The sequence below is a fragment of the Sinocyclocheilus anshuiensis genome, unplaced genomic scaffold (assembly GCF_001515605.1).
Source record: "Sinocyclocheilus anshuiensis isolate Anshui unplaced genomic scaffold, SAMN03320099.WGS_v1.1 scaffold2, whole genome shotgun sequence".
In the NCBI taxonomy this organism is placed as follows: domain Eukaryota; kingdom Metazoa; phylum Chordata; class Actinopteri; order Cypriniformes; family Cyprinidae; genus Sinocyclocheilus; species Sinocyclocheilus anshuiensis.
Genome location: NW_015542337.1, coordinates 487,044 through 499,456, shown reverse-complemented (window position 1 = coordinate 499,456; position 12,413 = coordinate 487,044). Strand labels below are relative to the sequence as shown.

The 12,413-nt window shown below is 42.8% G+C and overlaps 1 protein-coding gene across 1 annotated transcript in view; it reads right to left on the bottom strand.

The window, feature by feature from the left end:
- Positions 1-12,413, bottom strand: part of LOC107691143 (ras-specific guanine nucleotide-releasing factor 1-like) — a 54,775-nt gene that overhangs the window by 40,828 nt on the left and 1,534 nt on the right. The gene's annotated exons all lie outside the window — the stretch shown is intronic.

Genomic DNA, 12,413 nt, shown 5'->3' with positions numbered 1-12,413 from the left:
AGAGGAGCGCGTCAGATACTTAGCCTAATTAACACAGGTGGAGCGCACTCAAGTTAATCAACACCATGGCATAAATACAGCTGACTTACCTCTATCCATCGAAGGTTTATCAGCATCTTGGTTCGCTCGTCTACAACCATGTCGCAAAGACAAACCTCCTCGTCGAATCCAAAATCCAACTATCCTCCGGTTCCATCGCCGCAACCAGTCGGCCCTAAGACCACTCCTCCTCCACCGCAATCCGCAATCGAGCCCCAGGCCCCATCTCGCAGACGCGGTACGGCTCGAGCAGCCACTCGCCTCCCAAGATGCCTAGGCCTGCCCTCGCCACCTCCGGTGAGAACCCCAGTCGACTCCCCGGCGTCCTCCTATTGCTCGGCCAGGCCAACGATTCCGCCAATAGGAAAGTGGACTGTGTCGAGTCTGAGGCAAGCGCTGACCAAATCCGACGTCCAGCCTTCACGCAAGTTAAACAAAGCAGAATTATATGACTTGTACACAAATCTGCATCTAACTAACCTCTCTCCCGAGTCCACCCCAACCCCAAAGAAGGGCAAAAGGCAAGGCAAACCTCCAGATACGCCTCGCCGGACTCCACCGTTTTCCTCCTGCGCAAGGCCCAGCTCTCTGCGATTATCAAGTCGCCGCTTCAGGCCGTCAGCAAGCCTGGCCCCGGATCCCGCCCCCGCAAGGGTGCATGCGATACCGGCCGCAGCTCAGCCTCGCACCGCGGCTTCTACTTCAACAACACTGGGGCCCGTAGCTCAAGCAAGCACTTGGCCGCCTCCGCCACCAATCACAGCCCCGCCGCACGCCACTTTCAGCTCAGACCTCGCAGCCCAAGCAAGCGCTTGGCCGCACTGGCCTTCGAACACGGCCCCGCCGCCCGCCACCTTCAGTTCGGGCCCTGCAGCCCAAGCAAGCGCTTGGCCGCACTGACTGTCATACACAGTCCTGCCGCCCGCCACCTCCAGTTCGGGGCCCGCAGCCCAAGCAAGCGCTTGGCCGCACTGGCCGTCACACACAGCTCCGCCACCTGCCCCTTCCAGCTCGGGGCCCGCGGCCCAAGGAAGCGCTTGGTCGCACTCACTGTCAAAACACAGCCCCGCCCCCAGTCCCCTTCAACTCTCTCCTCCAAGCGAAATCACAATACTCGCTCTTCACTGCTACACCAATGCCCGCCCCATCAAACGCCTCTGAACCTCCCCAAGTGGCTCACAACATCCGAGCACAGATATTAGCAGGTGCGGACGTCAATCTCGCTTCTTTCCCTCCTGCCCACTTCCGACTCAAACCGTCAAATAGACTGCGGGGATTTCTCAGTCACTTTAAAAAACCCAAATCCTCTTTCATCACGACTACATTCTTTTTCTGAGTTCACCATTGCATTTAGTCAGTTCAGCGAGATCATCTGTTCAGCCTTCCCCCACAGGCGACGCAAACTCAATTATTATTTGTCAATCATAGCCGAGCTCACGTTGTCCTACGGAGGGGGGCATTTTTACATGTACCACAAGCTTTTTTTCTGCAAAATGTGCAGTACAAGTCGCTCAATGGAACCAGTGCCCTTACTGGGGCACACTTGATCCAGATCTCCACAGCCGGGTATTTTTAGGCTGCAGGAACATTTCTTGTGCGGTTTGTAGGTCAGTCGCTCACTCCACCATGACTTGCCCACAAATCAACCCCTCTATACCCTCATGCCCTGATACTTCCTCGGTGAAATCCACCAGCTACGTCCCAAGATCCGCAGCTACTGCAAACTCGGGTCCCGAGCAAACAGCCCCATCAGCAGCAGATAACAGGCAGTCATGCATCTCGTTCAACAGCGGGAGATGCATCAGACAGCGCTGCCGCTACCTTCACATCTGCAGATTCTGCGGCAGAGCTCACGCCCGCATCGTTTGCCCAGTGTACAAAGTGAATAAAAAATCTAAAAATTACCTATTGACTCCCTTGAATATTTCTCGCCTGACCATCGAACTCGCTCACCACCCAGACAAAGAATTCACTAATTATCTTCTGTCTGGCCTCAGACACATTTTTAACCCCGCCGTCGAATGCGCACTTTCCCAAAATTTCATCTGCAATAATCTCCAATCCGTCCCATGCAGAGTCCGACATCGTAGACAACCTAATCAAAAAAGAAGTAAAGTTAGGCTTTATGATCGGCCCTTTCGATAAACCCCCCTTCGAAACGTTTCGCGTCAGCCCCATCGGAGTGGCTACTAGGAAATTTTCAGGTAAGGAACGCCAAATAATTGATCTGTCATCACCACATAATTCCATGGTCCCAAGCATTAATAGCTTGATCCCTCTTGACAAATTTTCTCTCAAGTACCACGACATAGATCAGGCAGTCGACTTGATTAAAATTGCGGGTCGAGGAGCCTGGCTCACAAAAATAGACATCACTTCTGCCTTCAAAGTGATGCCTATTCATCCGGACTCATGGCATTTGTTCGGGATACGATGGCTCGGGAAATTCTATTTCGCTTTCCGTTTAACCTTTGGATGCAGAAGCAGCCCCAAAATTTTCGATATGTTATCAGAAGCCGTTTGCTGGATCTTGTCCAATAATTATGCAATTCCCCACCAGGCGACGCAAACTCAATTATTATTTGTCAATCATAGCCGAGCTCACGTTGTCCTACGGAGGGGGGCATTTTTACATGTACCACAAGCTTTTTTTCTGCAAAATGTGCAGTACAAGTCGCTCAATGGAACCAGTGCCCTTACTGGGGCACACTTGATCCAGATCTCCACAGCCGGGTATTTTTAGGCTGCAGGAACATTTCTTGTGCGGTTTGTAGTTCAGTCGCTCACTCCACCATGACTTGCCCACAAATCAACCCCTCTATACCCTCATGCCCTGATACTTCCTCGGTGAAATCCACCAGCTACGTCCCAAGATCCGCAGCTACTGCAAACTCGGGTCCCGAGCAAACAGCCCCATCAGCAGCAGATAACAGGCAGTCATGCATCTCGTTCAACAGCGGGAGATGCATCAGACAGCGCTGCCGCTACCTTCACATCTGCAGATTCTGCGGCAGAGCTCACGCCCGCATCGTTTGCCCAGTGTACAAAGTGAATAAAAAATCTAAAAATTACCTATTGACTCCCTTGAATATTTCTCGCCTGACCATCGAACTCGCTCACCACCCAGACAAAGAATTCACTAATTATCTTCTGTCTGGCCTCAGACACGGTTTAAACCCTGGCGTCGAATGCGTGCTTTCCCAAAATTTAATCTATAATAATCTCCAATCCGCCCACGCAGAGTCCGACGTCGTAGACAACCTAATCAAAAAAGAAGTAAAGTTAGGCTTTATGATCGGCCCTTTCGATAAACCCCCCTTCGAAACGTTTCGCGTCAGCCCCATCGGAGTGGCTACTAGGAAATTTTCAGGTAAGGAACGCCAAATAATTGATCTGTCATCACCACATAATTCCATGGTCCCAAGCATTAATAGCTTGATCCCTCTTGACAAATTTTCTCTCAAGTACCACGACATAGATCAGGCAATCGAATTGATTAAAATTGCGGGTCGAGGAGCCTGGCTCACAAAAATAGACATCACTTCTGCCTTCAAAGTGATGCCTATTCATCCGGACTCATGGCATTTGTTCGGGATACGATGGCTCGGGAAATTCTATTTCGCCGTCTGTTTAACCTTTGGATGCAAAAGCAGCCCCAAAATTTTTGACATGTTATCAGAAGCCGTTTGCTGGATCTTGTCCAATAATTATGCAATTCCCCACCTTATTCACCTCCTAGACGACTTTCTGGTCATTTCACCTCCCGACGTAATCCCAGCTGCCCACATCCTCACAGTCCAAAAAGTTTTTTCTGAGCTTGGGATCCCCATCACTCAGGAAAAAACCATGGGTCCCGCTACATTCATCGAGTTCCTCGGCATCAACTTAGACTCAGCTAAATTTCAGCTTTCCCTGCCCAAGGAGAAGATCCATAGAATAATCCTCGTCTCCTCTACCCTCCTCACCAGCCCAAGCTGTTCTAAACGCAAACTCCTTTCTCTGCTCGGGCACTTAAACTTCGCAATGCGCATCATTCCCCAAGGCCGCCCTTTCATCTCGCATCTTCTCTCACTCGCGTCTTCGGTCCACGTGCTCGAGCACCTCATTCCCTTATCTCACGCATGCCGTGACGAATTTAAGTTCTGGATAATGTTCCTTAAACAATGGAATGGCCTTTCCCTTTTCTACAACAACCTCGTTTCATCTCCAGTTGACATCCAACTATTTACAGACGCAGCTCCCTCAATTGGCTTCGGAGGTTTTTACCAAGGACGTTGGTTTGCGTCTCCATGGCCCCCCCAGCTGCAGGGCTCACCTCAGTCCTCAGCTTTTTTTGAGCTCTACCCCCTCGTGGTAGCAGCCTTCCTGTGGGGGAATGAATGGGCTTCTAAAAGTATCTTAGTGCACTGCTACAACGAAGCAGCTGTTCAGTGTATTAATAAAGGCCGTTCTCATTCTTCCGCCCTCACGCCTCTACTTAGACGCTTAATATGGATCGCAGCATGCGACCAATTTATAATAATTGCCAAACACGTTCCAGGTTCAGAAAACCAAATTGCTGACTCTCTGTCTCGCTTTCTGTTTCAGAAATTCAGGACGCTGGCTCCAGAGGCGGACCAATTCCCAACTCCAGTACCTCACTATTCAGAATTAATATTCCCGTATTATGTGCTCCCAGTCGGGTTTTCCTTTTCTCTCTCCCTGCCCGGCGAGGCTTACATGTCTGATGCAATGAGTTTTGATCTTCCGTCAGATGTCGGTGAGAGTACTCCCGGTTCAGCTTCTATACTTGCCGCCCGCAAGCGAGACTTATCCATCCAATGCCGTGAGTCTTGATCTCCCGTCGAATGTCGCAAGAGTCCTCCTTGCCGGACGGCCCAAAGCCTTTTTATCTGCCAAACCGAGAGGACCCACACGTCCGTCGTCCTGAGTCTTGATCTCCAGTCGGAGGCTTTATGGGCCCTCTCGGACAGCCATTTTGCCCTCTGCCTAATGATTAGCAGGGGCTTGTCAGCCAGTACGCCGACACCGCGAGCTGTTCCAGTCGAGGCAACTCGGGCCCTCCTGGTAGGGCTATACAATCACGCTGCTCCTCCCCCATCGGCCGGTAGGGCTCACCTGTTCCAACGATGTGAGCTCCCGTTGAGCATCGAGTCGGGTGTTCCTTTTCTCTCTCCCCGCCCGGCGAGGCTTACCCGTCTGATGCAGTGATTCTCGTTCTCCCGTCAGATGTCGGCGAGAGTACGCCCGGTTGGGCTTCTATACTTGCCGCCCGCAAGCGAGACTTATCCATCTGATGGCGTGAGTCTTGATCTCTCGTCGGATGTCGTGAGAGTCCTTCTTGCCGGTCGGCCCAAAGCCTTGGTTCGGGCCATTCCCGAGCTCGGAGCCCTTCCCCGGACAGCACGTCAAATATGCATTACCGTACTTCAGCTAATTATATGTAAGCGTGAACTCGTGAAATGTAGTTTATTCCTGTGATCAAAGCTAAATTTTCAGCATCATTACTCCAGTCTTTAGTGTAACATGATCTTTCAGAAATCATTCTAATATGCTGATTTGCTGTTCAAGAAACATTTTTTTAATTATTATTATTATCAATATTTAAAACAGTTGAGTAAATTTTTTCAGGATTCTTGATGAATGGAAAGTTCTAAATATCAGCATTTATCTGAAATAAAAAATATTTTGTAACATTATACACTATACCATTCAAAAGCTTGGAGTCAGTATATATTTTGTTGTTCTTCCGAACTTTCTTTTCATTGAAGAAACCTGAAAAAATCTACTCAGCTGTTTTCAACATAATAATAATAAATGTTTTTTGATCAGGAAATCAGAATATTAGAATGATTTCTCAAGGATCATACCTGGAGTAGTGATGCTAAAAATTCAGCTTTGAAATCACAGGAATAAATTATATTTTAAAATATATTCAAATAGAAAACAGTTATTTTAAATAGTAAAAATATTTCAAATTCTTTTTGTTTTTGCTGTACTTTGTATCAAATAAATGCAGGCTTTGTGAGCAGAAGAGACTTCTTTAAAAACATAAAAAATTTTACTGTTCAAAAACTGGTAGTGTGTGTGTGTGTGTGTGTGTGTGTGTGTGTGTGTGTGTAATTATATACATTCACAGTTCTCAAATTCATTAATGTGTAACATTCTATAAAGCTTGACTTGTGTAAAAACTCGTGGTGTGTGTGTGTGTGTGTGTGTGTGTGTGTGTGTGTGTGTAATTATATACATTCACAGTTCTCAAATTCATTAATGTGTAACATTCTATAAAGCTTGACTGAGAGCAAGAGTAACTAAAGTGGGCGGGGCTTAACAAACAGTCAATTGTTGTTGATCTCAGGTGCATTTAGGGATTGATCTAATTGACATACCAGTTTCCTGCACCATGCAGTGAATAATTGGAATGAAGTCTAAAAGTCTGTGGTTGACATGAAATCACTTAGAACCCATTATCAAGATGTTTACAGACTGGGACCTTGTTTTGACTTTAGACATTTTATGAAGAGCAGTACTGTATACTTGTTCAATAACTCTAATTCAATAACTTGTTGAATAATAACTAAGTCTAATTCACAGATCTGAACCAAAAACAAATCTGCAAACCAACAAACCTTAATAAATTCCCATCTTTACAATCTTTAAGCATCCAGTGCCCATTCCAGGACTGTTTTTCATCAACGCTGCCCAGCTGATGTCTTGGAAAAATTATATGCTTATTAAAAAACTGATGCATGAAAAAAAAAAACATGGTAATTATTTGCTTTAAAGCTTTTTAAATTGCCCACATACGTTCATCCTGTCCTGCTGATCTTTTAGACATATGTCATATTGTTGAAATTCTCACGGTTAAAGTTGTTGGTTCTTTTACCTTTTCCTTTCTATGAGCAAGGTCAAGACTCTGCTAAACCAAAACTGCCTTCATTCTTTCAACTTACAGCTGAGTCATGTATATTCACACACCTAACTGACTCATATGTATTTTAGTGTATATACACATGCACTCACACACACAATAAACATCAATGTGTGAACAATCAAGTGTTTTAAAGTCGCAATATGAAGAACAATTTTAAAAATATTTGCATAAAATGTTCACAAAACCCATTAATTACAAGATAAATCAAACCAAATGTGCTTCAAGCCTACAAATTAGAAAACTGCAACTATTACAAAATCAGATAATGGAGCATAAGTTGCTTCAAATAATGTATATGACATTCAAAAATGATTGCTCTTATCTTTAAGCACAGTCAAACAAAACAAAGGAACTGTAAATAACACATTATGAAAGTTGCTGTATAATGAATGAGTTCAGACAGGTCCTTTCACATTCTTTCATCAGACACCCATATATCCCTATTCTGCAACCTGTTACCTGTCACATCAGCCTTTGCTAAATTAAGTGAACCATGGTTTTGGGAAAGGAAATGGCCTGTAAAGGAATAAAAGCAGGGTGCGAACTACGGGGGAGCTAGGGGGAGCTCGGCTCCCCTTAATAAGACATGGGCTCCCCTGAAAACGTGATTTGTTGAACTCAAAGACAGCCTGATGCTTTGTTTATAGACTATTTGTGGGTGGCTGTTTGTTGTTTCACCTATCAATTCGTGTCGATAAAGTATAATAGGGTAAATCCTGTATAGTGATTTATCCTATATAGTGCTTGCAAGTTATGTATCTTTGTAAATCATTGTAAGCCCTCTTTTGAGGCACGCGCAAGCAGTGCAACAACTCCCGCCCCGTTATAAAAAAAAAAGTGGGCTCCCCCAAAGTCCACGGTATAGTTCGAACACTGAATAAAAGTGTACCACCATGACTGTTACAAGTCAAATCCATAATGCACACCCTTAGCAAGATGTATGCTCTATTTTTTGCATCGTTCTTCATGTTCCCACACCTCTGTAAAGGACCAATTTTATTATGTCAGTCTTGAGCACTAACACAAGTGCAATCTGCAAGCAGACCAAAATAGCAAGCATCAGTAAGTCTACATGCACAGGCTCATTCTGTTGAGCTGCAAAAATGCAGCTGTTCCCAAAAGAGAGATGAGTGTTTTGCTATAAATGGGCCCTGACCCCTCAGAGGTACTGAACAGAACAAATTTAGCCCAAACAGCGTTAGCATTAATGAAGGAGGCGCAACACACTGCTGCATGCTCCCACAACACACACACACACACACTATCCCTCCAACCACTCTTTTTCTCATGCAAATAGGAGTTGCCATAGGAACCATGGGCTAAAATGCAGATATATTAAAGTAGGGCCAATAAATGAATGGTAGAGCAGAGTGATTGGTATGTAAATACAATGACAATGAAAGGAAAGGTAGCGGGATGGTTTTCAATAAAACACAAATTTGTGTTGAATACACCAATACGCACATTGCCCAAAAGCACCTTTGTGCTGAATAAGTGCTTTTTTAGATTAGTGAATAACATCTAGGAACACTGCAGTGTTCCAAAAAAAAAAGAAAAACTAAATTTGATTAGAAATTAAAATGGATGTGGGGACCGGTCTGCAAATTGTGCATCTCACACTGAATTGGGCTGATTTTTTTTCCTAGAAAAGGAAGTAAATATACACCTGTGTAGCACCAAACTCTAGATTAAATAGAGTGTCCCACTTTTTCGCTCCTGTTTCTGTGAGTTGGCACACCTGGAGAAAGAGAAGAACTGTATAATGCTAAATATGAATATGGAACAAACACTATATTAAGATCATAAGAGGTTACAAGAACCTCATTAGGTCCACAGACTTTAGATAAGCTCTAATGAAGGATCTGGAATAAACAGGAAAAAAATGTAGGGATGTGGGGATTTAACATGCTTTAATTCATGACCATGGATCTTTTTTCTTGAAATAAAAAAGTATAGCTCTTTATTTGACAATTGCAGCTCCAAAGACTAAAGTATAATAAACAAAAAAAAAATTATGTATAACTAAGGCATTTCTCTTTCAGATCAGTTCAAAAGACCAAACAAAAAAAAAGCCCCTTGTTCAAATGATAATTGCGTGTTTTGTATTATGACACATTCTGTATTATGACATATATCTGAGTGAAAAAGATTATCAAAAAAGGAAAGAAATGTAGGGCAGGACTAAAAAAAACACTCACAATAAGATCAATGACATAGATTTAGACAATAGATTTTATTAAAAAAAAGATTAAAGTCTTTATTTTTGGGTAACCCTTTCCCTTTAAGACACTGACATTTTTTTAAATTAGGAAGTTAATGAAATCATCGAAATCACATGAAAAAAAGAAGTGTGCTTACTCAAGACTCATGAATTGCAATAGACATTACTATGTATTTCGCTATCTGCTCCATTAAATATATAAATAAGTGTATGTGGAAGACCGATGAAAGCATCTATATTGGCTGCTCTGCTCAAGGCAAGTATTAGCAGTAAAGCAGGCATCTTACATTATTTCCTTTTCGGTGAAAACCCAAAGCTTGCCAGTGTAAAATTATTTATGCAAATGAGATACACTGAATGAGGTTACAGTGTGCATGCCTAATATAAAGGATGAAGTGTGCGTGACTCTGTCAAACACTGAGTCGTTGATTGTTAGGTAACGTTGCTCTAACTACGCTCTGTTCTTTAGAGGATGACAGACAGGCACAGCATCAAACTCCATGCCGCATCCTGCTTTGTCAGCACAGGGACAGCTGTTCACAGGAAGGTCTTAGACTTTTGTTGAATTGCGGTCCTTACACACAGAGATGAGCACTGCAGGCTGAAGACAGCCAAGGTGTAACATCTTCAGCTATGTCAGTTTCCATCACTGGCTATTAGTCAAAAGGCGTGCTTGTAAAACAAAGAAGAACTGATGCAGCATTTCTGATATTTTCTTTCAGGATCACGTGATAAACCGTCCTAACCACTGTTCACTTTAGATCGCCATGTAGTTGCAGTGATTAAGTGGCTGCTGCTGAAAATTAAAGGTGCACTCAGTAAGTTTTTGTTTACATTTTACTGGATTTTATACTGACACCAATAGGTTCACAGTGTTTTTGCTCCTTTTTGTCAATAATTATCATTTATTTCATGCACGCATCTATAAAATCCACATTCTTGGACTACATCCCAACACATTTTGTGCATTGTTAGGGGTTCGTGCTGGTGCGCAGTATGTCTCTCCCTCTATAATGCAGTGCTGCTGTCTTAGACCGAGACATTTTGGTGTTGTGCTGGCCATGGCCACCACTTGACGTCCTGCCGTTTGTCCTCACTCTGTGTGGCTGTGGGTCATCACTTCAACACGGACCGCTTGAGTGGACATTTTATTTTTCCACTCGTACTGATTCTTTTTGGACTGTCTAGTGCATCACGGACATTCTTGTCACCATGAACTTACATGTTTATAGTTTATAAACACAAAAGTGTTTTAAAAAATAAAATGATTAATATTAATACAGTACTATTATTGTTATTATTAGTAACCAGGTCCAGTTGAGTTCAACAGTCGTGTTCCTGAAGCAAAACAACACATTCATTTTCTCCATTGGGGAACTGATTTAATGATAACTTTGAAGACAGATTGACTGTGAGTTACGAGGCTGTTGATTATTTTTGTTGAAGCTATTAGCCCACATCACATATAACTACATTACCTATGATTCCGCAAAAAAAAAAACAAAAAAAAAAACGACCAATCAGAGAATCACAACAAGCAGGACATAATTGAGTCTTCTCTTGACACTCTCAAATGACTTGTAATATAATTTTTAATATTTAGCAACATCTTTAAATCAGTGGTTTTATATTTATCTATTGTTTTCATATATGTCACTTGCAATGCTTCATGGGATTGTAGCCTACTTCCTTCCCTCATTAAAGCCATTAAACGGATAGTTCACCCAAAAATGAAAATTCTGTCATTAATTACTCACCCTCATGTCGTTTCAAACCCGTAAGACCTTCGTTCATCTTCGGAACACAAATTAAGGTATTTTTGATGGAAGCTGAGAGCTGTCTGTCCCTGCATAAACAGCAACGCAACTGAAATGTTCCCAAGTCCAGAAACGTAGCAAGGAGATCTGTAAAATAATCCATGTGACATCAGTGGTTCATCCGCAATTATACAAATCTACGAGAATACTTTTTGTGCGCAAAAGAAAAAAAAATACTTTATTCAACAATTCGTCTCCTCCGCATCACCCTGTAGCGCCATTTTGGAGAACAACATACGTTGTTTACGTCCAGCGGATATTCTCCAAAATGGCACCAGGGTGATGCGTAGGAGATGAATTGCTGAATAAAGTCGTTTTTTTCTTTTCTTTTGCGCACAAAAAGTATTCTCGTAGCTTCGTATAATTGCGGATGAACCACTGATATCACATGGATTATTTTACAGATCTCCTTGCTACATTTCTGTCTGGGAACATTTCAGTTGAGTTGCTGTCTATGCAGGGTCAGACAGCTCTCAGATTCCATCAAAAATATCTTAATTTGTGTTCCGAAGATGAACAAAGGTCTTACGGGTTTGGAACGACATGAGGGTGAGTAATTAATGACAGAATTGTCATTTTTGGGTGAACTAGGCCTAACCCTTTAAATTCACAGTTTTGTATGTTTGTCTGACTTTTGCTTCAAATTCTGGTTTTTGTGAGCTGGCTGGTCAGGTTTAAGGCTTTTAACAAATAATTTTTTTTAAAATCCCTATCCAGAAAAAAAAGTGGGTGGGCTCTGTTGCATTCTATTGCATGACACTGTTGGTCATGTGATCTCAACATGGTGGCCTCCATTAGAAGACCATCCAATCCATGTACAATAAAGCAGCTTTTCTTATATAAGTGATGACAAATAACCTTTTAATCATATTTGTCAGAAACTCGTTTTATTATATCTAACACATTTTAAGAAGTAAAAAAACAAAACAAAACAAAACTGAGTGCACGTTTAATTTAGGCTACATCATCTACACGTTTTTGTAGGAGCATAAAGCTATTTTCTGGTCAAAATAATAATTCATATTCACTCTGAACTCAAACAAGGTTGGCACAAACCACATAACATTGTTATAACTATGTGTCAGTAACAATAAATAGACAAACTACTTAAAAAGGATAATATGACATCTTTGAAGGAGTCACAAGGTTTAGCCTGATCAGCAGCATCTCTGTGTTGGATCACAATAACTCGAATAAAGAACATTAAATGCTGCACAACACCTTTTCAGACGCCCAAACAGTGTCTTGTGAACATAAAGTTCACTTTTGGGAACGATTTGTTATTAAACACGTTGTGAAGACGCAGTTGCCAATGTAGGATGCTATTAATATCAGCGCGGGAATTAAATCAATACGCCAAACAGACTACGATTCTACGCCAGTTTTCCGCATGATGGCGACT